The sequence below is a fragment of the Pinus tabuliformis genome, chromosome 3_2, assembly GCF_031772625.1.
Source record: "Pinus tabuliformis cultivar Carrire ecotype Pingquan chromosome 3_2, CPIR1, whole genome shotgun sequence".
Taxonomy (NCBI): Eukaryota; Viridiplantae; Streptophyta; class Pinopsida; order Pinales; family Pinaceae; genus Pinus; species Pinus tabuliformis.
The window spans coordinates 219,925,189-219,952,470 of record NC_142302.1 but is presented as its reverse complement, the minus strand read 5'-3'; the positions used below and the strand labels follow the sequence as shown (position 1 = coordinate 219,952,470).

Sequence of the window (27,282 nt, the reverse complement as noted above, 5' to 3'; positions counted from 1 at the left end):
CTATGCTTATAACAGTTTACTTCTTTTCCTTATTATATTCCAAAGATTAGCAATCACACGTACATAAAGTAAAGTGTAGATAGAACATTAAACGATCGACAGAAAACAAGCCAAGACAAGAGACACAAGATGTGGCGGCTAGCTAGGGACAAACCCCACAATGTGTGGGGAAACCCTTTGATCAAATCTTCTTTTATCTTCAATAATTCAGCAGAGAGAAATAGTACAATAAATCTGATTCATATCAGCAGTAGCAAACCCTAGATCAATAACATCAGCATTAGCGACTTCATTATCAAACTAGGGCGGACGATATCTTGCAAACCGTTCGTCGGATTGACTTCATTCCACCACCAAAAGTTGCGGCTTTCAGAGGAGGTTCAAATGAACCTACAGCGCAGTTCCAAAGAGGAGATCTTCTAGGCCACGCAGGTCAATCTTTACTTCTGCAGTTGCAACTTCAGTTCCAGCAGTTTCCGGCTTGAAATGTGTGAGAGAGAGACCCATTTCAGCGCAGTAGAGAAGAGACTCATTTCTGCGTAGTAGAGAGAGAGAGATGTGATGAGATGAGTGAGTCCAAATGAGGAAAAGTCCTCTTATATTTATACACAACATTGGTGGGTGAATAGATGCGACTATTGGGCTTCTGAGCCTACATGAGTTGTAGGTCGGCTTGAAAATAATTCCATAATCAAAATAAATTCATATCTCCATGAATACTTATCGGAATCGGATGATCTTTATATCAATCCTACACCTCTCGACGAGAGGAATCTAATAAAAATATTATCAGCCGTGAATAAGATGACCCACATGAAGTTTTGCCCTGGTTGCCAATTTTAACAAGAACTTACCCTGTAAATTCCTACAAACATCTAGTCAGCAATTCTTCAAAACCTAGAATTTTGTCGTTATTAAGAATAGTAGTGTTGAACACATGCCATTCCGGAGGAAGACTTCCAAGGACAATGACAATGAGCTCCCATGTCAGCAATAGCTTCACCAATCGAAAGATCATTTTTTATCTCGGTAATCCTCATGAAGTAGGATTGAATATCCTCACCTTTTCCCTTTTTTATATCCTTAAGCTTGTTTTTGAAGAAAAGAATTTGATTTGCATTGCTAGATTTGAACATGCTAACCAACATGTCATATATCTCTTTTGATGTGTTCAAATCGGAAATGTAAGCAACTAAATCCTTATGAATAGAATCCCTGATGATCTTCTTGGCTTTGAATTCACCTTTCTTGTATTTGGTTTTAGCGGCTGTCGGTGCATTAGAAGGAGGTTCTGAAATCTTTCCCTGCACATAATCCATCACATCTTGTTCTTCTAATGTCAAACCAAGAGACGTCTTCCATGCATGATAATCAGACTTATCATGGAGCTTATCATCAGACTTAAAGTAGGATGTGGAAGCCATTGAATCTTGTCTTTGATCAGTGATTGCTCTTCTCACTCTTGCTTGGGCTTTGTTTTCACCTCAACTATGATACCATGTTAATTTTACGATAACAATGGTATGTTATATGCTTAGAGTAATTTTACTTCGATTTTCTTTATTAGCCCAATATCATATCCAGTATAGCAATCACATCAACATGATAGTAAAATGCAGATAAAACATAAATAATAACAGTAGAAGACAAGCCAACACAAGAGGACACAAGATATGGCACTAGCCAGGGACAAACCCCAATGTGGGGAAACCCTTGATCAATTCTTCTTATAATTCTTCAAAAGTTCAGCAGAGAGAGAGAGAGAGTATAATTTACAATATTCACTTGCCCAAACTGATCAGTCAAAACAGCAAAAACAGAAAGCCCTAACCAGAAAGTCAACACTGGTCAATAGGGTTGAAATTGACCTCCAAAACAACGTGGTCAACCTTGGTCAACTCAGCCTCCAACAGCAAGATAATGCAGCCCAAAACAATCTGAAAATAACCAATCAAATTTGGTCAACAAAAGTCAACGCAGCAACCTGAATTAGGGCAATCAACGTTGGTCAACGCAGGGGTCAAACTGCCTCAATTTTGTTCCCATAATAGTGCCCTGCCCAAACAAATGTCTCCCTCACAAAACCGAAGTCAAACAGGGTCAACGCTAGTCAAAGTCAACCTCCTGAAATTTCGATCAAATCTGGTCAATGCAACAGCTAGAAAAGACAGTCTTCCTTTCGCATGTGTGGAGAAAGAGAGAAGCCCAGAAATTTGTACCCAATCAAGATGAGAGAGAGAAAGATGAATGAGAGTGATGCCAAAATGAGGAGGAGGCGCCTTGTATTTATATGCAACGTTGAAGGCTGGAAGAGGCTAATTTGATCGCTAGCCAACCTTGACAATTTGTGCATAATCAAAAAAAATTCATAACTTCATTTGTACATGTCAGAATGGGATGATCTTTAGATCAATTCTACACCTCTCGGAAAGAGGAATCCAAGAAAAATATCAGTTGCCTCATAAGAGCTATCCAAAGTGATGTTTGGCCCCAGTTGCCAAATTTAACAACTATGCACATTCAAAGGAAAAGAATCATGGATGAGAGAATTTTGAGAGGATTTGTATTTTATATTTTTAGGAGATTGGTTGTAACCACAAGAGATAAATGTGGATTTAGGAGAGATCTAAGGATCTATATTTATTGTATAGTTATCCTCAATTTTTGTATAAATAGGAGTGCACCCTTCATACAAAGGGTTATTAGATGCAAGTTAGAGGTTGTGAGAGTTAGTGTTAGTTGCTAGTTGCTAGTTGGAGGTTCCAAGTTCTAGATGTAATTTGTAAAGTGAGGATAAATAATTCTTGTAATATCTTGTAACTTCATTTTTATGAAATTCATACTGCCGCTTTGATCTTCAAGATGTGATAGTTGTTCATTGTGTTTGTTGTGGAATGGAGGGCCCCCATCAACCACAGTTTGCACACCTTTGTACATATTGGTAACATAGTGTAGTTGTTTTATTTCATTTATTTTCAGCAAGTGTGTTTTCATTTTATGCAAGTGTGTTTTTCCTTTCAGCAAGTGTGATTTCATTTCAGCATGTGTGAGTGTGATTTGAATTCAGCAAGTGTGATTTCAATTACTCAAGTGTTGTGTGATTTCAATTCTGCAAGTGTGATTTCATTTATGCAAGTGTGGTGTGATTTCAATTCTACAAGTGTGATTTCATTTATTGAAGTGGTCTGATTTCCTTTATGCAAGTGTGATTTCAATTTCTTTATGTTTAGTTTGATTTGGATTAGATTGATTTAATTAACTTTGTAATTAGTTTTAATTGCACTAGAACTAATCTATTCTGATAAATAACCACCTAGTACATATAGTACAAGTATACCTCGTCAGTTCTATGAACCCTGGCTTGACAATTAATGACAGGGATTTAATTCACAATTAAATCACCCAACAGCTTGCCCACTTTTTCCCATTAGTGGGAGAAAGGCAGGATTTCTTGGACAAGTTTTGATTGATCAGGTAGAGCATCAGGAGTTGAGCATGAACCAATATCAGCCTAGTAGACATGTTCCTTGCACAGGTGTCCATACAATAGATTGGCGGGAGATCATGAGTTGGTATCCTATTGATGGAGTATCATTCTTAGTTCGGGGCACAGTACAACATGAACCCTTAGACGAGAGGGTTATTGCATGTTCCAGCGAACAGTGGGTTGTGGATCAACAGTTTATCAGTATTTCAGTAGCACTAGCCCAGCATCAACAAAGTAAGGTTGACCTCACTCTATGCCAAAGGTTGGATTGGAGAGAGGTAATGAGTTGGTATGTAATCGATGGGGCAACATTCACAGCCGGAGCTATAGCCTTGCAGGACCCATGGAGCATTGATGCTTAGTGGCATTGGGATCTAGAAGGGTTTATTGATGACAAGTTCAGTCAAAGATTGGTCTGGGATCCAGGCATTGAGGGATCCGTTCTTGGTGGGTCGACACAGAGGCAAAACCTCACCCAGAGGTTTGTATGGGATCTGAGCATTGGGTCTTAGCTGCATAAGGCCACCAAATTGGTCCACAGGTTTGGATTGCTTGAGGGCAAGCAATCTTGGGGCGGGAGGACTTGTAATGTCCTTTTTTCTGGTGTTCCTCACGACGCGGTTAGGATGGACTTTCAGGGCTGGTGCAGACAGGTCACAAGTGCAAGTTCACTTCATCAGCGGGCCCAGAGTCTTCTGGAGGTGTTTCATGATGTTTTGAGGAGTTTTTATGAGGTTTGATGGCATTTGCTTGGTATATTCCATCATCTGCATAGTTTGTCTTTCGTTTTGTTGCATTCCAACAACTTTCATTCTGTTGCATTCCGACAACTTTCAAAAAACTGAGTCATTAATGGGCCTGACTCAATTTATTATGCGTAAGGTGGCATTTCGGGAGGAATACTTGGCAGACACCTTAATGTAATAGCTCGTTGGAACCGGAACGAAAATATCTACAGGATGGGAAGGATAGAAGTGATTTTCAATGGCTTGAGGAGGCATGGTGGCCAATTTACCATTTTCCCACATTAAAAATAATATTTTAATCAAGGGAAATGTGCTCAATGATTAAAATAATAATAAAATAGGAGCTTCTAGAAGGGTCCATTAGATCTATAAAAAGAGGAGGAGGAGGCCATTCGAGAACATCTTGGATTTGATATTTCTCCTTGTATGAGAGGTTGGGAACCCAGTTCTCTACTTCCTTGGTATCGCCAAGACAGAAACCCTCGAGTGATTTAGTGAGATTGGGCGAGTACCCATCTCCCCTTTGTGCATTCATCCAAAATTCACAGGAGAGCTTAGCAGTGGTAGTTCAGTTCAGTTTTGTTGGAGTTCCCATGCAGCATTGGAGAAGATCCTTGAGGCCAGTTCTATCTCAGCTATATCAGCGATTTGTTATTTCAGCATGTAAAACCCCAGTTTATATATTATAATAAAGTTGAGATTATTTCTGCTCATTGTATGATTGAATTGCATACATTCTCTTGTTCTATTTTACTTGGCAATTTTCTGTAAGTTGAATGGAAATTTTATGGTGAAATTAGGTTGAGTTAAATTTCTGTAAATTTGGCAAAATATCCAGTTTGGAATATTATACGCATTGATTCATTTGTCGTTAAGATCTCATCAAGGTCAAGGTTAACAAGCGCACATTGATGTACCCCCTCCAGCTTGTTCTGAAAAGAAAACCTAAAATGTAGAAGTGTCTGGGTTAGGAGTTTCACTAGGCACCCAAAGTGTTCAACTCCCCTCCCTTAATCATCCAACCAATATGGTAAAAAGACACTACCATGCTCCCCATCTAGAAGTATCACAACCTAGTTGTCATCTTTAGTGTTCACATTGGTATGCCACAACTTTATCTCCAAATCAAGTAAGATAACCATTTTCGTCACATGAACAGTGAACCAAGCATGGTTATCTAACTAAAATGTGGGACAAGAACCCCACCTTCATTGTAGAGTGGATACCTAAGAGTAAGTGTAAAGATCTCGGAGGAAGAGGTAGCCAACAACATATTTGACAATTTGACCAAGTCCAAAAAAAATTGGTCACTTCTCTATAAAACATGTTCCATTGTCTAAACATCACTACAACAATAGGAAGATTAATAAGCAAAGTGAGTAAGCGCCATACAAAGAACGACTCGATCGAAGAGTCTGTGCAATAGTCACAAAGGTCCCATTTTGCTATGTCAAGAAAATCAGCGCATAGCAAGACAAAAGAGACCGTTTGCTATGGGTGTTGGGAAGGGACATCTTAAAAACTAATGCCAAAATTGAAAAACAAAGTCAAAGGGAGAAGACCACTCATCCAAATACATATAGAATGGAGGTGATTGACCACAGTATGTTTTCATAGTTGCAACATTTACTTTTGCAAGGGATGTCTAAGACTAATAATGAATCGACTATGGGTAATTCCAAAACATGACTTCAAATGGGAATGGTTTTCCAAACATCAGAAGTTGGAGAAAAGAGGAATGAGTGGACGCAGACAGCAAAGCCAATGTAGATGTCAAAGACGTTAGACTGTAAGTCCCTAGACAATCACAAAGTCCAAGACCACATTGTCATACTTATCTTTGATGAGGAGTTGTCATGATCCACTAATGAGTTTTCAATGAGATCTAGATCTAAAATGGTCAAATTCATGTACTATAAATTAAGACCATGAGATAATACAATGTATTGAAGAATGGCTTAAAGCCTTTTCCGCTAGTTCTAGCGTTTTGCTTGCTTGTGCTAATTCTTAACATGGTACAAGAGCCATGGTGAAGAAATGGTTATGGAAGGCATTGTTACCGCTCAAACTAGCATGGGTTCTAGTAGGGGATCTTATAGAGCAACTACTAGGTTAAGGGGCAACAATGGAGCAATAGCTGATTGTCACCTTAGCTAAGGCTCCCTACTCTTTACGGGTCTTCATCGATGGGAGGAGTCCCAGTATGAGAGGAATCACAAGAATGGACGAGTCAATGATAAGATATGAGGTGATCCCTAAAGCCTATTCACAAGAGAGGCTCAATTAGATGGTTTGCTTGCCTTGGAAGCAAGGTGATTGGCTCTCTAAGAACGACTATAAGGATGCTTGGGCCTAGGACTGGAGGATATGCCCTATCAAGGAGCTTCCTAGGCTTAAGGATCCCTAAGAAGAAATGGATTATATGTAATCCTTGTGGAATTTGAGCTGTAGAGTTGTGGGATCACAAAGAACCCATGTGGGCCTGGATTAGGTCAAGGATATGGAGTTGATCAATAAACGAGAGGCCTGACCTAATCAGGGAAGAGAATAGGATCAAAGGACTAATCTTCTTTTGAGTTTTGAATGTAATGATCCAAGTGAGGACATTAACCCAAATCAACCTAGGGCAAGAATTGGCCTTATGGCTAGGGCTTGTTATATCTCGGGATTCCACTGTTGGATTTGCTTGAAACTTGGAAGACCTCTAGATAACCCCAGTGTCGTAGTGGACCAAAAATCGAGGTGTTTAGATGGCTGTAAAGGAATTTCACTGATGCCCTAAATGACCTGTTAGAGTTTGGCCTAGAAGGAAAGGAAAAATGCGAGAAAAATAATCATTTAAGTGACCACCAATGGTTGGATCAGTGCCTTGCCTTTGGGAGAGATGGAGTCAAGGTGAATTTGTGATTTGGAGAGACTATACCCAATCAAGGAGACTTCTAGTCAACTTCACATGGCAATAAAGGCATGAGAGCACCTACCAAAAGATTTTATACTTCGGTGTGCAATAATTGACGACATATCAAGGTGTATTTAATGGAAATTAACCTCTAGGAACATTCATTCATTATACATGACACATGTAACATATGCAGCACTATAATAGATCAAAAATTCCACAATTTTGCATAAATTAGAGGCAATTTCAGACCTAGATAGCGAAAATCCCAACAACATTCATGTGACAAGATAAAAGTAAAGAATAGACATGAAAAGAGCACTTACATGTACAACGAGTATATCCAATCATCAAATCAAGACAAATTTGAAGCTCCAAGATCAAGAGAATAGTATCCAAACATCAAAATTCATCCATGAAACCAAACTCGTCCTCCAAAAGGGAATGTGAAATTCTCACAAGAGCTACTAAACCCAAACAAGTGATGATGAGAGGAATGAATGAGTCTCTCATCAATTTATATCCTCTCTAAAGAGTTCGATTTGCCTAATTAGGCCTAATTAAGCCCCAAATAATAAAATAATGTGCAATAATAACATCCCTTGGTGACAAACCCACCAAGATAGCTCAATAACATAAAAAGAAGCCTCTCAAGAGGGTAGAATAATCAACATAATGAGTCGTTGGGCCATTGAGAAGGCCTAATGAAGTCCAAAGCGTGCCATGGTGAGAAAATGGACTCCAAACATAGTGGACAAGGGATTGGCCCCTTGATATCTAAGCAAGTCACATGTGGTGTCCCCAAGTGGGTGTGGGGGCACTATAACATTCTCATGGGTCTCCAAGTGGATGATAATGCTTGTAAATCGTCTGTAAAGCTAGGATGATGACATAATCCCTCCCTTTGTCTCTTGCACTAAGACACATCCTCATCCGGACCCTAGAACATCTACCAAGTGTGCAGTACAAGTGTGGAGTCGGCTAGGCATGGTGGTCGAGATGCATCATCCTCATCCAAAAGGTGGAACACGAGCAATCATTAAATGATGTTGGGGATCCATGAAGTACTCTCTGCTATGGTGGAGGCCCATGGCTCTCAACACTCACCCTACAAGTGCCAATGTGGTCCTCTGGAGGGCTTGGACCCTATATAGAGAGACCAAACCCCAAATGGAGACCCACCTGCAATCCTGCATAAGATCCAATGTGTCCCCTTGCCCTCTCATACAATAAATCATTAGAGTAATCAAGTAAAAGAAATTACAAATCATGGAATCAAGTGGGCAATTCATGGTGGCATGCCTTTTCATAGTGGGCTTAAGCATGTACAAGTGTTTCCAAGCTCAATAAGGGGGTTAACCAAGGACCCTATTAGATGGTTTCAGCCTTTAAAAGGGGGTGACATGTCTATGGTACATCCATCAAATTTATGTCCTAAGTAAATTTAAATTCTCTAAAAGCAAAATTCGTGGGCCTTAAAAAAAAAAAAATTTAAAGGTCCCGGGCGAAAGGAATATTGAAAATTTTAAGATATCTTGGACCGTTGGACCTTGGTAGTTAAGTCAAAGTCAATTTTTTGAAGTAATTAAGTCAAAATTATTATTTTTGAGTTAATTAAAAAGGAATAATATGAAAAATTCGAAATTACTCGAAAAATAAATAATTTCGACAGACGAGATTACTTTGACGGGAATCAAGCGAACTACCCATTGGAGAATTTATCTATAAATTAGAGGTCAGTGTTAGTCTATTTTTCATCTGATCTTTGAATCGTGTAATAAGCTCTCAAGGTCTCTCGTATATTTTTTGGAATAAATGCAAAAATCTTTGGGGTTTCAACGTGCGTTGGTGTTCCTCTTCATGAATCTATGGTAACATTGTTCTAATTTCTGCTTAATATTATGTGAAAACTATCAATCAATAGCTCTCTTAGAATAATCTGAATACAAGTATCTTATTCAATTTGTTGGATCTAGGGTAACATTTTTAATTTTGATTGAAGTAGCAGGTATCTCTAGTTCTTCATAATTTTATTGTTGTTCTATTTCTCTACTTGGTTTGATGGTTGATCTAATGTTTGCAAAAGATCTCTCAGTTTTCATTGAGCGCTTGGGGATGGTCCTCGGTTGGACCATCCAACTCTCGGCATGTATTTTCTAAAGAGTCTACCTCACATAAGCTCTAAGATTTATCTAACGATAAAAAAAATTTGCAGGATGTTTTTGGGCTAGTACCTCTCTAAAATTTCAAAATCTTTTAAATATTTTGTGGAAAATTTGATGGATCTAGCTATTAAGAGCCTTAGATTATCAGATCTGGGAGCGGAGTTGAACTCATACTCCTCAGATCTGATAGATCTATAAGTTATTTGTATAGATTTGTTATTTACTTATGTAGATCTGAAATGTTATAACATAATTTTGAATTTTAACACTTGGGTTTTTGGGATTTTCCCTATTTTTGTACAAATTGGATATTGGGTTTTTTGGGATTTTCTCTATTTTTTGTACAAATTGGGTATTGGGTTTTTTCTTTTCACATGTGCAGGAATAGATTTGAGAAATCAACCAAGGAAATCTTCAGATATGAGTCAGATCTAGACCCTAGAGGGCAAGATCTAGGCTCAAAGATTGTATGCATGAATAGATCTGAGAAATCAACCAAGGAAATCTTCAGATATGAGTCAAATCTAGACCCTAGAGGGCAAGATCTAGGATCAAAGATTGTATGCATGAATAGATCTGAGAAATCAACCAAGGAAATCTTCAGATCTGAGATTTTTTCAAGGAGATCTAGGGATTTTGAGACAAATATAGGTCCTGGAGGGCAAGATCTTGTCCTAAGTATTTTTGCAGGGCCAGCCATTAAAGATTTTGCAACAAATCTGAAGATCTGAAGCAAAATAATTTTTTCAGAACAAGGGTTTCAAGTTTTGGGGCTCCTAAGTCCAGATCTGCCTTCTCCTAGCCCAACGCCAGTCCTATTGGGCCTAGTGTTAGCTCTCATTGGCCCTAGATGGGAGCTTCATTTCTGATCTGAATATTTAATTTTCTGAAGCTGATCATTGGTGGGTTTTGCAAAAAAAATGGTAAAAATTTGTGTTTCAGGGATTGAAAAAAAAAAATTGCAACTTGGGCACGTGATCTTCAAGGCCTAGGGCCTATGGGTTTGATCTCTAAACCCTATTTTTCTTCTCTGTTTGCTACAGCAGTCATATACCTTTCTAATAGTGGTGAAAAACACATCTAAGTGGTTTGAAAAGAATTGAAAAAATTGCTAAATACATTAATAAGTGATTTATGTTTGATGGATATCAAAACTTTGGCTTAGATCTACATTTTTGGGTGACCGTTATCTCTGAATAATTCTGTTTTTGAAGTCTGAAATATAACAGTGGCAAAATTTCATGTGAGTTAGCCCAAAATCAATTCTTAAGTTATCTAATACATTAAGAAATTAATTTCTTGAGTTGGGCATCCATCATTAAGTCTATTTTATGTTTTAATTGCTGGCTGAAATAAGTATACCAGATTTGATATAATTCTGGAAACCACATCATAACAGGGTGAAAAAATTTTATAATTCATGTGGGCAAGTTTGGAAAATTTTTGGCATAAAGATAGCATTGAAAGCTCACTGTTTTCATTGTCATATTGTTGTTGTCATAAAGTTTTTCTTACTACTGTCCTAAAAACCAATTTCTGACAATTAAGTACTCTGTCATGGAATTGTGATAAATTGCATATCTTTTGTTTCATAAACTGAGTATTTTTTGAGCATCTAATATTAATTTGTGAAGTAGCTTTTGTTCTCTTTGAGCTATAATTGGATTTGAAATAATCTAGAAGATTTGAAGTAAGCTTGTGGTCTAATTGTGATATTCTAAGAAGTTTATCTTTAAATCTTTGTTTAGTGAAGTGAACATTTCATTTTGGTGATTAAGAGCTTTGATAGATTGTGACATAAACGCTTCTAATCCTCGAATCTAACTTCATCTCATCTTCTAATCATCTCATGCATTTGCATATTAAGTTAGTTCTGCATAATTAAAATTTATTTCCAAGCATAAACTTAGTCGATAGAGAGATAGGTACCCATCCATCTTTGCTTGAGAAGCCTGCTTTTAATAGTACTTAAAACGGTGTCCTTGCAATCGTCAGAGCCACAGCTCTCAACAGAGCCAGAGGCACCAAGTATGTTAGATTTTCAGGAGAGGTATCATTAATCACACCTTAGTGTGCTTCACCTTATCTTCTCTCTGCCAATTACTACAAAATCAAGCTCAATATAGAAAGGATTGAAGGGTTTAAACTTAGATAGGCATTTAACTAAAATTGACCAAGATTCCTGCATCTCACATTAGTTTTAGGATCTGCATTTCATATAAGATAGTCATTCATCCAAGCAGCAGTTGCTAATCAATTACTTGGTCCTAAATTTCCTAGCAAGATTGTTGACTCCATAAGGCATTGGTATCAGTCATTTAAATCTAATCAAATCCTAAAAGTCTTGTTAAATCTTAATCAAGTACTTGGTCGCTTCACTATGTCTCCCGAACTGGTTGGTTCCCAACTAGTTCTCCTTCATTCCATTTTCGTAGGGTCTACCCCCCTTAGCCTGTTGTAGGGAGATAGCTAAATAAAGAGATTGGGGATCAGGGTGACAGCCCCCGATCTGACCCATTGTCGCAAAGCCTAGACATTTTGTGCAACAACAGGTACTACTACAGTTCGGTCCCACTACAGTGATGAAGTTTCGTTGACACCACAGGGAGAAGGTTTCACAGTAAGAATATCAAAGTGGTACTGCAGTAATGAAGTTTCGATGTAGCAAGTATTTAGTGCTAACACATTGATATGAACCTCGGTATGCAAACACAGGGAAAGAAGGATGTCTTGATGGAGGTAGTCTCAAGTCTAAGTTGTAAGGGTCTTGGTCGTCTCATCTTGAATTTATTGAAAGCAGAATTTTGACTGGGTTTTCCCCTAGAGTGGGGTTTTTCCCTGGCAGTGTGCCTACATCTTGTGTACTCTTTTATTTGTTGCTTGGCATTAGTCTTGATGATAAGAAAAGATAAATCAAAAGAACTAATAATAATAATGAAACATCACAAGATAATGTCATTAATAAGGGAACTCATTTAACTGCCACCTCTATGGATTTCCCAACAAAGGGCATGTTGAAGATTTAGCATACATTGATTGGACTTGACAAAGGATACAAGTAATATTCATAAGGAGGCATCTTTATATGTGATGAATGGTCAATAATGTCTTTGGCTAAGAGGGAGAGAGGATCAAGAGGGAGTTGATCTCTTCCTTCAACCCTCATTGAAGATAAGTATCTTCTAAACCTATTTCTCTATGACACCGCCCTTGCTTAGGTTTATCATTTTGTTTGTTTTTCTTGCATGAACACTTGAGTAGTTGTATACTTCTAACTTCTTGATGAAGGTGTGATAAGCAGAGCCTTCTTAAGGATCATTTGGATGTTCGCTGGTGTAGGAAAAAGAAGTTGGTGCAAGAAAGATGAAGCTAGAGCAATATGAAAGCTCTACTACTGCCAATGACAAAACATATATGAATAATACAAGTTGATAAAGGTATCTGAATATTACGAGGTATGTATAGTATGGTTGCAATGTTGGATGGCAAGTTAAGCCTTGAGGTATGACAAGAATATCACCCTCATAGATGACTTGATTCATGCATGTCAGTCACATGCATATGAAAGTAAGTTTGATTTCCAATACATGTGATATATTGGTGCATTTCATAGTAACAGCAAATATGATCTCTCTAATATTTGGCAAACATCTAACCTGTCATGTGACCTTGTTGGATATCATGATTTTGTCCTAGATAAAGCAAGGCCAGAAACATTGATTTTTCATATACGACAAAGTGTGGTAACCCTAATAGTAATAGGTGGTTATAAGATGGATACTCAACATCCTCTTCTTGTTATTATTGATAAGATTTTGGTAAGCTATAACTGCTATAATGATTTATCAACATTTTGACAATGTTACAAATGGATGCCCTAACTTGATGGTGTTAGTACTCTAATAAAAGATGATTTGTGTAAATGTTGTGATACACTTGTCAACTGCCCTAATTGTATGACACTAACACTTGATGAATGTTTGATGACATGCTCATATGTGATAGTGAGACAGCGGATGGTGACTTGCAATGACTGTGACATATATACATATATGTATATATGAGAACCTGATATAGTTTGACTTTGCGATCTGACAATTTTGTTTATACATATGTTAGACAGGTTGATGTCTTGATTGATGATGAGTGAAGAAGCTTCCCATTTAGAGGGCGAGATCCTCGATGAGATCCCAGCACCTACTATTTATTTGTGGTGGATGATTAGAAATCACATGATTGCAAAATGAAACAATGAACATTTGATGTTATTTTTTTATTGAGCTAACAATTCTTTGCTAACAGGATTGACTTATCCCATGCAGCACCAGGATCCACCCCTTGTATAGAAGCGTTTTTATGGCATGCTAGAGCATTGATGGATTATTATTATTAGATCCTTGTATGCACTCTGAGTCAGACAGAGTCAAACCGTATATAGCTAGAATAGAGACATCTTCATGGAATGAGAGAATGTTGTTGTGTGAGACAAGCTTAAGCTTGTGATTGTTGCCTTCCTGTATGAGAAGAAATAATGAACAAGGTATTCTTTTCTTTATGATATATATTTGCTCTAACGTTTGATGTCCTATATGAACAGGATAATAGAGAACTGTTGCTCTAGGTAATGTATGAGGCAATGTAATTGAACTCTTCAGTAAGTTGTTTGAGTTGGTACCAGATACGATCACTTTGATATGTTTTTTATCTTCATAGAGCAGCATGGATTGATGGATGTGACCCTCCTGGGAAAGGGTCCGGGCTGATCGAGGATATTGAGCTAGCTCTTCTCCCTTGCCTGAGCTCCCAAGGTGAGGAATTGAGCCAAAGATTACCTGGGGATGGGAGACCTCCGACCGATAGGGTGTGTAGAGATTTGGGATCTCCCCTAGTCAGAGTATGCCCCAGTTAGCATCCTGCCCACTTTGTGGGATAACCTCCCCATCTAGCCAATGGGATGAGGGACTTGGGATAGAGTGTGATCCCTACCCCTTGCAATAGGTGGATCTCACCCAAGTTGGTGGATGCAAGTGTTCTACCATCTGACTCTCGAAGGTCAAGATGGGAAGATCAGGGACAATAGGGTAGAGTGTGATCCTTACCTTCGATAAGTTGATCTCACCTATTGTCAGGGACTTTGGGATAGAGTGTGATCCCTACGCATTGGGGTAGGTCTGATCTCGCCCATTGTCTTTGGATACAGGGTGGAAGCAGAGGGCTCCCCTGTGGTGATTCTTCTTCTTTGGATTCAAAGGTGTTCAACACGAGATGAGCAGAGATGGCGATGAGACATTTGATCAATAGAGGTAATAGAATAGGCGTGATGCTTACCATTTATGGTAAGTGGTATCCCTCTTATTATCGTCAGGCAGTAGGATAGGAGTGATCCTTACCTCATAAGGTAAGTGGCATCCCTTCTATTTTTTGTAGATTTTGGGTGGTAGCATTGGCTCCCCGATGACGAGGTTCCCGGGTTGTAGCATTGGCTCCCCGCTGGCAGAGATTCCCGGGTTGTAGCATTGGGCTCCCTGATGTGGTTTTTGGTTGAGCAGGGCTCCCTGATGTTGTTCCAAATTGAGCTAAGCTCTCCTATATTGTTATGGGTTGAGTTGGGCTCCCCTATGATGTCAAATTATTCTTCTTCTTCAGAATCGAGATTATTCAACAAATGGAGATGAGCAAGGTGAGTCGATATGAGATATGACTTGGTAACGATGATGATTCTACTTCAAATGACCATATGGATTATTGGTATGATATGGGTTGAGTTGGGCTCCCCGATTATGATATAGGTTGAGATGAACTGCCCTATGATGATGATTCTTCTTCTATTGGATCGAGATTGTTCAGCTGATGATCAAAGGAACTGAGTTACGTTGAAACTTGAGATATGATGAGATGGATGTCTTTAAGACAAGTAGGGTTTGGAGGGTTGATCTCCACCACCATTAATTAGGGATTCCTCTTCATTATGAGACGATATGAGATGATATAAGCCAGGTCTTATCGATGATACAACTGTTAAAGGTGCAACATCCTTGATGGTCATTAGCTCAGTTGATGGAATTCCTCCCTAGCTGAGAGGGAGTGTTAATTTTTGGCAGCTAAGGAGAAATCCCTTAGTCCTCCCTCCTAACTGAGCAAGCAAAGAAACAAATATATATAGTTATTGAGACGAATCAATTATGATCTCACTTCAAGTCGGCCTTAAACCTTGGAGGGAAAAATATTTAATAAAATTCAAAATTTCAAATTCAAGTCGGCTTGGCAAAAAGTCGTGTCCTTTCAAACCCTCAAACAACTATAAATAATCTATTGTGTTAGTCTCTTTGAGACAAGAAATTCGGACTTCTCTGCAATTTTTGTTTGTTCTGCAATTTTTCAGATAGTGATAGGTGTCTCACTTATCTACAGGACTCTCGCTCTTGGGATAGGATCACTGTAATGATTCAGATATCTTGCATTCTTATTGATTACAGGACTTTGCACCGCCTACAGATGTTCCACATATGCCACAAGTCTCACACATCCGCTAAAAGGTTTTTGATGCATGTCTATACCTTCGCATATGGTCTATACTCTCCCGTATTTTGCTACAGGACTACTCTCACTGTATATATATTATATATATATATAATCTCACATGACAATTCAGTATGGTGATTAGATGACTCTCGCATGGCATTTCTGTTTGGTAACTCTCGCATCGTATTAAAGTATGATGGTTCACAGCACATCACAATAAGGGGTATGCTATTGGTAAGATATGTGATATATCGCATGCCAGATATATGTTATCTTGCATTTCAGTATGGTATGCTATTGTATTACAATGGTATCACCGTTCTATGGTATCTGTTTACAGTGCCTCCATTCAATGTTATTTCCATGATGTGTATCATCAGTGGCATTGCTCTACTATATCTTTATGGATTAATCTATACTCTCCGTAATAACATATTCAACCCTGTGGTGGTATGGAAATATATATATATCTGGTATGGTAGACAGTGTTTATAGATGACATGATAGAACCTTGGTATGGCAGATAGTATGGCATTGCAGACATTGTTTTGATATGGCAGAACATATATTTCACATGGCAGACATTGTTTTAATATGGCAGAACATATATTTCACATGGCAGACATTGTTTTCATATGGCAGAACATATATTTCACATGGCAGATATCGTTTTGATATGGCAGAACATATATTTCACAATGGCAGACATTGTTTTGACATGGCTGACATTGTTTTGGTATGGCAGACAGTACGTATATATGTGAAATGGCAGACAGTGTATCCATGGCATGGTAGACTCCCCAGGTATATAAGGACATGGCAGAACATATATTTGTATGGCAGACATCATATATTTAACATGGCAAACACCACCTATGGTTTTGTATCTCTGTATAGTCTCATATCTCCGTTGCATATTTATTGTGATACTTTGGATACTTTGCATAATGACAAAGATGTCTGTACTATGTCCCATGTGATATAAGACTTCTACTAATATATGATCTTACTGCTCATGATATAATGTTATCTTGATAGCAGAAGATATAATACGTAGTGTCAAAGGTGGATCAGTAAAGGTATACAGTGACAGGGACAACATTGTTATGCAGTGACAAGGAGAACGAAGCTATGCAATAGCATGAACAATATGCTTGGTGGCAGCAAACCATGATATGGCAGCACAACTCCTGATGTCATGATAACAGTAACCTCGATCTTCATGTGACAGTGATTTTGTTATCAATATCAGTATTTGAATATTGTTCACAAACGAAGTTGTGAACAAGATTTGTTTAGGCCTTAAGTAGCCCGATGTTAAGGATTATGTCTCATGACATTGTACTTTGTATATCCGTTGAACAATTGATGAATATCTAATAGAAGAAGAAGAATTCAATTATGGGTTTTCCCCCTTTTTGGGGTTTTTCCATGGTTTCCGGCCAAATCTTGGTGTCTCTATTTGTGCATGTTTTTCTTCAGATGTTCCTTTAAGTTCTGCTGGCATTACTGATGTTATTGTTCTTTCTACATTATTGCATATAATAAAATAATGTTATAATGTTGTGGGGTGAATTCCATATGTAAATGGTGTAATGCAATTATCAACGCAAAGAACAACGAAGCACTAGAAAAATTGTCTTCATTATAGTAACAAAGGCAGAAGTGGGCAGACCAAAGAGCTATTCACAAATGGAGTTGTGAACAGCTAATAAAAAACCCTATGTGTTGATGACTTGAAGGACAAAGGAGCAGCTAGAGGGCAACATTGTTTGGAATTGTGTTCGGTGACCTAAAGGACTTGTGATCATTTGATAGAGGCAGATTGGTGGAGCTGCAGATTGGAAGCTAAAGGACCAGCGGATGTGTTCAGAGTAAGTGGACTGAATGGCGCAGAGGAGTCGGTTATTGTATCTGTCCATGGTAGATTGGTTGGCAAAGGACTAACACCAAGCCCTAGTTGTATTCTTGTATCAATGATTGTATGAGGGCCATGATCCCTGGTACGGGAGCCCTAGACAGTTGTATTAAAGATTGAATAATATAACGCAGTTGGGATGAAAAGTTAAAAATTGTCTATTGTGCACGTGTTGATTTACTATTGTGTTAATTCCATTGTGCAAAGTACAATTGTTGTGGCATTTGAGCTGGTTGTGTAGAAGATTGTAAGACCCAAACCTAGATTCTCTAGTGTCGTGGAAAAGCAACATGGTATCAAAGCTACTTTGAAGGGGTAGTGAATTAGAGTGTGCACGGCATAGCATACAACTCAAGAGGAAGTTGGTTCCATTATTGTTGAAGAACTAATAGCAATGGCAAAGTTGTTGATTAGTCTGTGATATAAGGACAGGTTGGATGGGCTGTCTAACTATAGTCCATGGAAGGAAAGGATCAAGTGGTCTTGATGATCAACAAGATCTATGACTGCCAACAAGGAGATCAAGAAACCAACTGACCCTAACGAGTTGGAAGTGTATGAAGAGTTGGATATGAAGGCAAAGTTGATTATCCTACATGGTGTCAAAGATCACTTGATACCCCACATGTCCAGGAAGAACATTGCCTGTGAGATGTGGAAAGCTTTTCAGAATCTGTTCTAGAATAAGAACAAGAATCGACGGTTGGTATTAAGGGGTAAGTTGAAGATGACCAGGATGATGGATGGAGAAGCAGTGACATTGTATCTGACGAGATTGTCTCAGGTTCGAGATGAGCTTGCCACCATCGATGAGACTGTTACAAATTCTAAGATGGTAAGGATTGCTTTGAAAGGGTTCACCAAGGAATGGAAGGCTTTCATCAAAGGGATTATTGCTAGAGAGAAGTTGCCAGACTAGAACAGGTTGTGGGATGACTTCATTCAGGAGGAATTGCGAGACGAGGATCTTTATAAGAAGAAGAAGTCTTATGATTATGGCATGGCTCTTGCAGCGAGAATGAAGGGCTGGCAAAAGAAGGACTTTAGTAAGTTGAACTGTTTCAGTTGTGGCGAGTATGGTCATTATTCGACGAAGTGTCTGAAGAAGAAGGGAGATGATGAAAATAAGGGGAAGGCACTAGCAGGTGTGGCCACTTCTTTAGAGATAGATGAACTCTCCAAGGGACTGGAGAGCGAGGATTTTGCTCTAGTATCTCACTTCTCCGAGGGTGCCATCGACGAGAATGCATAGTACATGGGTAGTGGTGCGTCGAAGCATATGACAGGTTCGCGGGATGTGTTTGAAACTCTACTTGGGTGGGACTCGAAGTTGCACATGATGGTGGGTAACATGAGTCAGAAGGAGATCAGAGGATCTGGTGTCATGCCATTCAGGATGGAGTCAAGTCAGTTGATGCAAATTCAGGATGTATTGTTTGTACCAAAACTCAAATATAATGTGATGTCTATCTCAGTGATTGAGCAAAAGGGGTTTGACGTGATTTTCTAGGATGGGAAAGCGAACCTCAGGCCTAAAGGCTCTAACTCTGGTGGAGTGGTCATTGGAGTTAGGAAGCATGGCCTATATAGAATGTCAGGCAAGCCTATAGATAATGAGAAGCGGAAGCAGAAGCAGTTGTAGGTTCCAAAAGTTCAGAGCGACCCAAGTTCCAAGGGAGAAGGTGCAGCGCAAGAAGAGCATGTGGTCAGTGGGGAGCAAGGGTGCTTCTACAACTAGCAAGAAAGAATTGTGGGATGGCCTGAAAGCGTTTCAGGAGAAGAAGAAGCAGGAGGCTTCTTGTGGTAGTGACACTTCCGAGAAGGACGTAGTTCATGCTATAGGGTATGTTGGAGTTGTGAGCGGCAGGAGTTGGGCTAGTGTTGCTAGCAGTGACAACAATGACGAGTTACTTCCTAGTGCTGTTGGAAGTAACTCCCTCGATAAGAGGGAATGTTAAGATTCATAGCTTGGGAGGTAGTCCAAACCCTGTTGTGGAGGAATTTGTCCCACATTGGCTTTGTGGGCAAGAGTACCCAAGCTGTGGGCTTTGCGCCCAAAGTTGTGGGTGTGAATCCATGAGATATTTTGGAGGTTTGACTCTTGAAGTATGTGTGGCACCCTTAGTGGAGCAAGGTGCTACAAAGAAATCCAAGAGAGGTTTTGCCAAATGAGCAAAAAGAACTTTTATTTATGTGGCATGGACTTGTGGCAAAAGTTTAGGGTCGGTTGGACTTTAGGATAGCCCTAGAAGAGGGCTAGACGTTGCCATAAAGAAGCATATAAATAAGAAGGTTGGAGACCTCATTTGGCATCCAATCCAAGTGCAAGAACTCATCTAAGTGGAGAGCATCTGAACTCTGAGGTAGCCAAATCCAAGGAAGGATTGGCCGAAGTGAAGGAGAAGGATTTTTGTGTCCCTCTTTGTGACAGGTCAAGGCCGAGTAGGAGCAGAAGGTTGTCGATTTTTCTAAGGGCAGATCTGGACATGTGTTGGGCTGGTTTATCTTAGAAAACAAGGTCAAAAGTTCTTTGTGTTGTTGCAGGTGGGATTGAGCCCTAGATTAGGGTTGGTCTGTGATTAAAGGTTCTGGAACAGCAAGACCCTTAGAAGCCTTGTGATAGCGTGGTAAGAAAGGATCCTTGAAAGTGGACTAGCGCAGAAGTTGCAGGTGGTTTTAAGGCCTGGACGTGGGCTGGTATGGTGCCCTAACCAGGCCAAAAAAATTCACAGTGGCTGCATGTACAGGACCAGGCTTGGTGGCAAATGATAACGCCTTTTTCAGAGGTATGTGTTCTCCTTGTTGATGGTTTTTGCTAGGCGGTTGGTGGTCTAGTTTGGGCAGAGTTAAGTGGTCATTTCTATACTGTTTGGAGGGCAATTAGAAGGTGTTCTTTGTGTCCTAAGTTCAATCATTGATAAGGACTTCAAGACTGATAGGAGAGGCAGAAGTTTGGAACTCAAGGGAGTTTGTTCTTTGAAGGGATAAAAGGCAACCAAGAGAGCAATTGTATCAACCCTAGTTCACAGTTGTAGAGAAGAACTTCTTTAGTGAGAGTGGGCAGCCTCCAAGCCCTTGACTTGTCTTCATTATAGCAGCAAAGGATGGCAGAAGTAGGTAGACGTAAGAGTTGTTCACAAACGGAGTTGTGAAAAGCTAATCGAAAACCCTATGTGTTGATGACTTGAAGGACAAAGGAGCAGCTAGAGGGCAGCATTGTTTGGAACCATGTTCAGTGACCTAAAGGGCTTGTGATCATCTATAGAGGCAGATTGGTGGAGCTACAGATTGGAAGTTAAAGTACCAGCAAATGTGTTCAGGTTACATGAACTTAAAGGAGCTGAGGAGCCGATTACATCCGAAAGTCAGTTGTATCTTGTTCAGGGTAGACTGTTGTCAAAGGACTAACACCAAGCCCTAGTTGTATTCTTGTATCAATGGTTGTATGAGGGCCATGATCCCTAGAACGAAAGCCCTAGACAATTGTATTAAAGATTGATTAATATAACAAAGTTGGGTTGAAAGGTTAAAAATTGTCTATTGTGCAAGTGTTGATTTACTGTCTTGTTAATTCCACTGTGCAAAGTATGATGGTTGTGACATTTGAATTGGTTGTGCCAGAGATTGTAAGACCCAAACCTAGATTCTCTAGTGTCGTGGAAAAACAACACAATAGACCAACAAGGTTGCGATGTCAATCCAAGGAAAGGATCATACAACTTGTACAAGTGCCCAAAAACTTTATGAATTTACTATAGCTTGCTATTTTATCAGTGGACCATTTTCCTAGTAAGGGAGCCCTTGTATGCTTGAATATCATTTCTAATGAGAAACAGATTTTGAAGGGCAGTTAAATTTCTGTGTATGTGTAGAAATTGGTTAATTTTGCTTCCATTGTAATATTTTATTTTTACTAATTAAAAATCTCAATAGTGCATTTTATTTAGCAAGCTACAATTTAATTTAATTTAATTAACAACAAGGAAATTACTAGGAAGTAATTTTCCAATCTATCGAGGTTAGAGAATTTAACAAATCTTTGATTTCCAGCTTAAAGATGATCTCTTGTACTAGAAGCCTTTACTAGGTTCCATATCTCATCAATGATTTTCATACTAGATGGAGTTCATTATTCCATGTGGCATCAATGATTTGCCAAATAGGGATATGCTTTTGTTTTTTTATCTCGATATGCTTGCTTCATTTTTTCTTTGGCCTAATCCATGGCCTCATAAATATAAACCATGGAGTGTTTATTCCCATCAGCCATTTACAAAACTCAAACAAGGGGCTCAGTGACTTTAACAATACTTTCCTACAAATGTCTGACCCATCAAACTTGCAAATCCATTAAGATGAATTCCATTCATCACAAGAACACAACTCCCTCGACTTACTTTTGGGGGCAATGAGAGATGGCAACGTTAGGAAGTTCATTGCACATTGGGTGATGGTTGGTCTAACAAGCTCCTCGCCCCATATTTCTTCTCATAAGGTTCAATACCCATTTGTGGTTATGGATGTATTTTGTTCGTGATTTTGGTTTGTTCTGCAGCTCTCTTTGCCCAATCAAGTTTGCATATATCCTCAAGCATAAGGGTTAAGTAGAATGCAGTTCACATAGTCCAAAACTGGTGGGGTGGTTATGTTAAAATTGACAACTAGGGCCAAACTTCATGTGGGTCATCTTATTAATGGCAGCTGATATTTTCTTGGATCCCTCTCATCGAGAGGTGTAGGATTGATCTAAAGATCATCTGATTTCGATAAGTATTCATGGAGATATGAATGTATTTGTGTTATGGGACAATTCGTCAAGGTCGGCCAGCAACCAAATAAACCCATGTGCTCAACGTTTTAGTATAAATAGAGGTGCCTTGAAAGTCATTTGGACACACACACAACTTTCTCGTGATCTCTTCCTCTCCATTCGTTTGGGTTTTAATCGAAGGAAGAATCCCTAAGAGAATATACTGATCTAGGAGGTTTGCCCTAACCAATGTTGCACGAAGCGAAGGCGAAGCAGAAGCATTTTTTTGGAAGCGGGGACGCGGAAGCGTCATTTTCCAAAAATCTAGGAAGCGAAGCGTCTACTATATATATATATATATATATATATATATATATATTTTTTTTTTTTTTTTTTTTTGCATTTATACTCAAAACAAACATCCCAAATACCAAATTAGTTGTAGAAGACATGAAAACATGCATATTTTTGCATAAATCAAGATAGATATAACATCCATTGTACATTAATGATTAATTATTCGAGCATCAACCATCTAGAATCTAGATTCTACTCCTCTTGTCTAGCCTTTGCCTCTACCTCGATTGTCTAGGGATATTAGTCAACATTGCCCAATTTTGATCAAACTACCTAATTCAGGACTTAAAATATGGTAGAAAAAGCTTAACATGCTTGATCAATGATTTTGACTTGATTGAAAGGTAATTTTTTGCTAAGGGCGTGCCGCGTGACAAAGGAGTTCAACAATTAACACCACCAACACTAGGGTACATATAGGGCTTGGTGCTCTTGATTAACTGCTAATCGCATACCTTCATACTTGATATAATCTAATGAAATGCCACAATCCCATTGATCCTGAATTCCTGAAAACTGTTAAGTCTGTTGAATTTTGAATAGGATATGAAATTCTATTTTCTCCATATGAAGTCCAATGAGGCTGGAACCACTCTCAAACATCCTGAGTCATTTCATGGTAATGTTAAAAATTTAATTAAAAAGATGAAAATGAAAAATAAAGGAGAATGTCACTTTTACTTTAAGAATTTAACATTACCATGAGGGAGCATCTGCTATATTTATATTTTTTTTGCCTTCATTCGTCACCCTAACCCAAGGTGGACCCACCCCCAACAAGCAAACTCACCTAAAATTAAAAAAAAAAAATGAAAATAAATGATTTTCTAAACGCTTTTCCGGAAGCGTACGCTTCCTCCTCCGAAGCGACGCGCTTCTGACGCCTGAAGCGCCGTACGAAGTGCGCTTCGGTGCTTCCGTACCACGCTTCCGAATTTCCAGGAAGCGGCAAAAAGTTAGGAAGCGGCGCTTCCGAATTTCAGAAGCGCGCTTCCGACCAAGCTTCCTAGGCGCTTCCGTATGGGACGCGCTTCGGGGCTTGGAATCGTGGGGGGGGGGGGCGCTTCGTGCAACATTGGCCCTAACCCTATACAAAGAGATCTATACGCTGCCCTCATCTACATTCATGGAGAAGAATCTTCGTTGTCCAAAAAGGGAGGTTCTTATATTGCAGCAAGGATAGGGTTCAACGCTGCCCTAACGCTGCCATAAAGAGCCCTAGACATGGAGAAGGAAAAGGTCTTCTAAGAAGAACCTACGTTGCCCTATTACAGTCAATGAAGCCAGCCCTATGGACGTTGTCCTAGAGGAGAATTATCTCATCAAAGAGAAGCACCTTCATTGCCCTAAAGGAGGCTCCTAGCCGCATAGGAAGAAGGGTTATATTCATAGCAAGTCGCAGTCCCTATCACACCTATAGGTCTACATTAGGAGGGCATAAGGCATGCTGGGGTATGACAAAGCCAACGTGGGATGTAGGAGTGCTGAAAAAGGGTAACCATAGCCTTGGTAGGGATGTTGCAATCGATGTGTGAAGGCTGGTAGGACTATCAGTTGCCCTAACTAGTCCATGACGACATTGTGAAGGTTGTCCTAAGTGTTGTCTAGCAATGTCGCAAACTGCTGCATGATATGATATAATGTGACAACATTGTGGTGAATGTTGTAGCATGATGATGGGTATAAAGATGAAGTGTATCACAGTACAATGGTGAGGTACAGCAGTATGATATATTACAGCAGTTTGATACATTACAGAGTAAGATATATTGCAGCAGTATGATATATTACACGAAGCATGAAAGGGACAGCAAGCTAACATTGGGACAGCTATATGGTACTTATCAGCAAGCACACGAAGCATGAAAGGGCTAGCAAGCTAACATTGGGACAGTTGTATGGTACTTAGCAGCAAGTACACGAAGCATGAAAGGGACAACAAGCTCACATTGGGACAATTGTATGGTACTTGGTGCAGCAAGTACACAAAGTAGCTATGGTGCACCAAGCACATGGGTGACAGCCTGGTGCAGTAGTGGCACAAGGTACAATAGTGCCAAACACTGAGATAGCAATGCAGCAGTATGATGTGTACAGCATGGTCATAAGGTCTAGCATTGTGATGATGCGTGCAGCATGGTGCAACACGGTGAGGTGCAGCATGATGGCGAGATGCAGCGCAATGATAAGTGAAGGAGTCACCTTGGAGAATCAGTTGAAGCGGCATGTCTTCAACTATCTCACGTATCATCTTCTTAGAGATGATCTATGCTCTTATCTAGATAAGTCAAAGTGTTGACTTCTGTTTTAAATGTACTATCTCTCTCTGCTGAACTATTGAAGAACATATAAGAAGAATTGATCAAGGGTTTCCCAACATTGGGGTTTGTCCCTGGCTAGCGCCACATCTTGTGTCCTCTTGTCTTGGCTTGTCTTCTGTGATTTATGTTTATGTTCTATCTGCAGTTTACTTTAATGCTGATGTGATTGCTAATCTGGAAAAGATATTGAGCTAACTATGAAAATTGAAATAAATTGCTCTAGCATATAACGTACCTAAAATTAACAGTTTCATCCAACAACTCACTAACTAGTAACAACATAGTCAAAAGCATTGTCAATGATGACTTGTACAACAATTGACAACCACACCTCCAAACTTATTTTATCCAAAAATTGAACTAATAAATATGCATAGTTCACATGAATGCATCTACTGATTTCAAAAACATAGTTCCTTATGGGCAAGAAATGAAGAAATAAATTATGGCCCAGGACTTTCATCAAATCCATCAATTGAACATGAAGGTACATCCCGATTTCGTTCATGATTTTCTAAATTTATTCAAGTCATATTTATGTGTTTGAATTTGTTTCCCAAACCTTAAGGTCAAACCAAAAGTCGTTGAAGTCCAAATTACATGCATCATAACACCATCTAGCCACGTATTGGAATTTTGTCCTTTTATTGCTTCCTCCATTTGCTATCAAGGTTAGACAAAGAAGCTGGGGTGGAGCAGGTGCAAAAAAGCACCAATCTTCTTGCTCTTTGATGCGGGTGTGTCATCAAGAAGAGAGGGACACATATACAGGGATCCCTAGAAGGTAAGTGGAGGAGGCCTCATAACTAGGATTTGCACTTCCACTTTCGTGTAATTTAATCTCCCAACTTCTTTCGTGTAATTTAATCTCTCAACTTCTCTCGATCTTAGCATTCATCCCCTTTACCTTTACTTAATCTATATGAATGGCTTCAACAGAAGCTTGCATTTGGAATATATATCACTGCGGTATTTTATACAACGGCTTAACTTGCCCTTGTATCCCTGTTAAGAGGCCTTTCAACCCGTGTAACCCTTGATCTATATACAATTTTCCCATTAACCTCTTGACAATGATTTCACGTAAGGCCTCTGACATTCTTGGGAGACATGAAAATTTATTTAACAATGAGAGCAAATCTGCTATTAAAACACTAACTTTATTTATTTGCTCATAAGAAATCATTAAATTTTTATAGAGTGTGTGATGGTTTTAAACTTTTTTAACATACCTTCAAATGGCACAAGAATCCGATCTTACAATCTTGTAGATAGTATGTAGACCGCTGATGTAAATCAGCCCAAGAAATATCTCCAAATCAACTCTCTTTGCGAAAGTGCTAAATCTTCCAACGCTCGCAAACGCTCAGTGAGAAGAGTGTGGGGCAAATGGAGAGGGGCTCTGTTTAAATAGGTTAGGAAGGAGTAGGGATTGTGGGGGTTCCTTTTTGGGCTTCCAATAGTTTTGTGTTTTTTCCATGGTCGAGGCCACGAGTTGAGCTAGTCCTAAACAGGTCACTTTTTGATAACCAGTTCAGCGTTAAAACCTGATGGTAAGTGATTTACTTGGCCTGAACCCGAACCGGCCGATTCAGATAACTACGTTACTGTACATGTGCCTTTAGGTATTGTTTGATTGAATAAATTATTCCATAGCTATGAATTTAAAAATGCATGATCATGCGGAAGGGTTGACTATTTTACCATGAATTTTATAACTTGACCAAAATGTATAGTAACAATTTAGATTATCATATATGTTTTATTTAATAGTATGCTAATATTTCATTTATAATATACGCGAATTAAGTTTTATTGACATTGATTAGTTGTGGAACACTTTTGAGAATAGTTATTAGCTAACCTTTTATTGACATTCATTGGTTGTGTAGCATTTTTTTTTAGTGAGAATAGTTATTAGCCAAATATTTAGAAGTAGATAGGTTTTAATTTATCATTTTTTGGTTAATTTTAACTAAAATTTGGCAAAGATTTTTAAAAAATTGAGTTTAAGTTATTTAGTCTATAGAATTTGAGTGTCAAATTGGTTTTTCATGGTGTTAAATCTATTTCTACATTCAAAATCGTATTTTAAACAACAAAAAATCAAATTCTTG

At 38.9% G+C, this 27,282-nt stretch overlaps 1 protein-coding gene across 1 annotated transcript in view; it reads right to left on the bottom strand.

Annotated features, from left to right (window-relative positions):
• The window catches only part of LOC149180517 (Ribosomal protein L36), a 128,232-nt gene extending 101,471 nt beyond the window's left edge, over positions 1-26,761 (bottom strand). The window contains exon 1 of the mRNA XM_089418186.1: positions 26,398-26,761. The gene's annotated coding sequence lies outside the window, so the exon portion shown is untranslated. The remainder of the gene's footprint in view (positions 1-26,397) is intronic.
• Between the last annotated feature and the right edge of the window lie 521 nt (positions 26,762-27,282).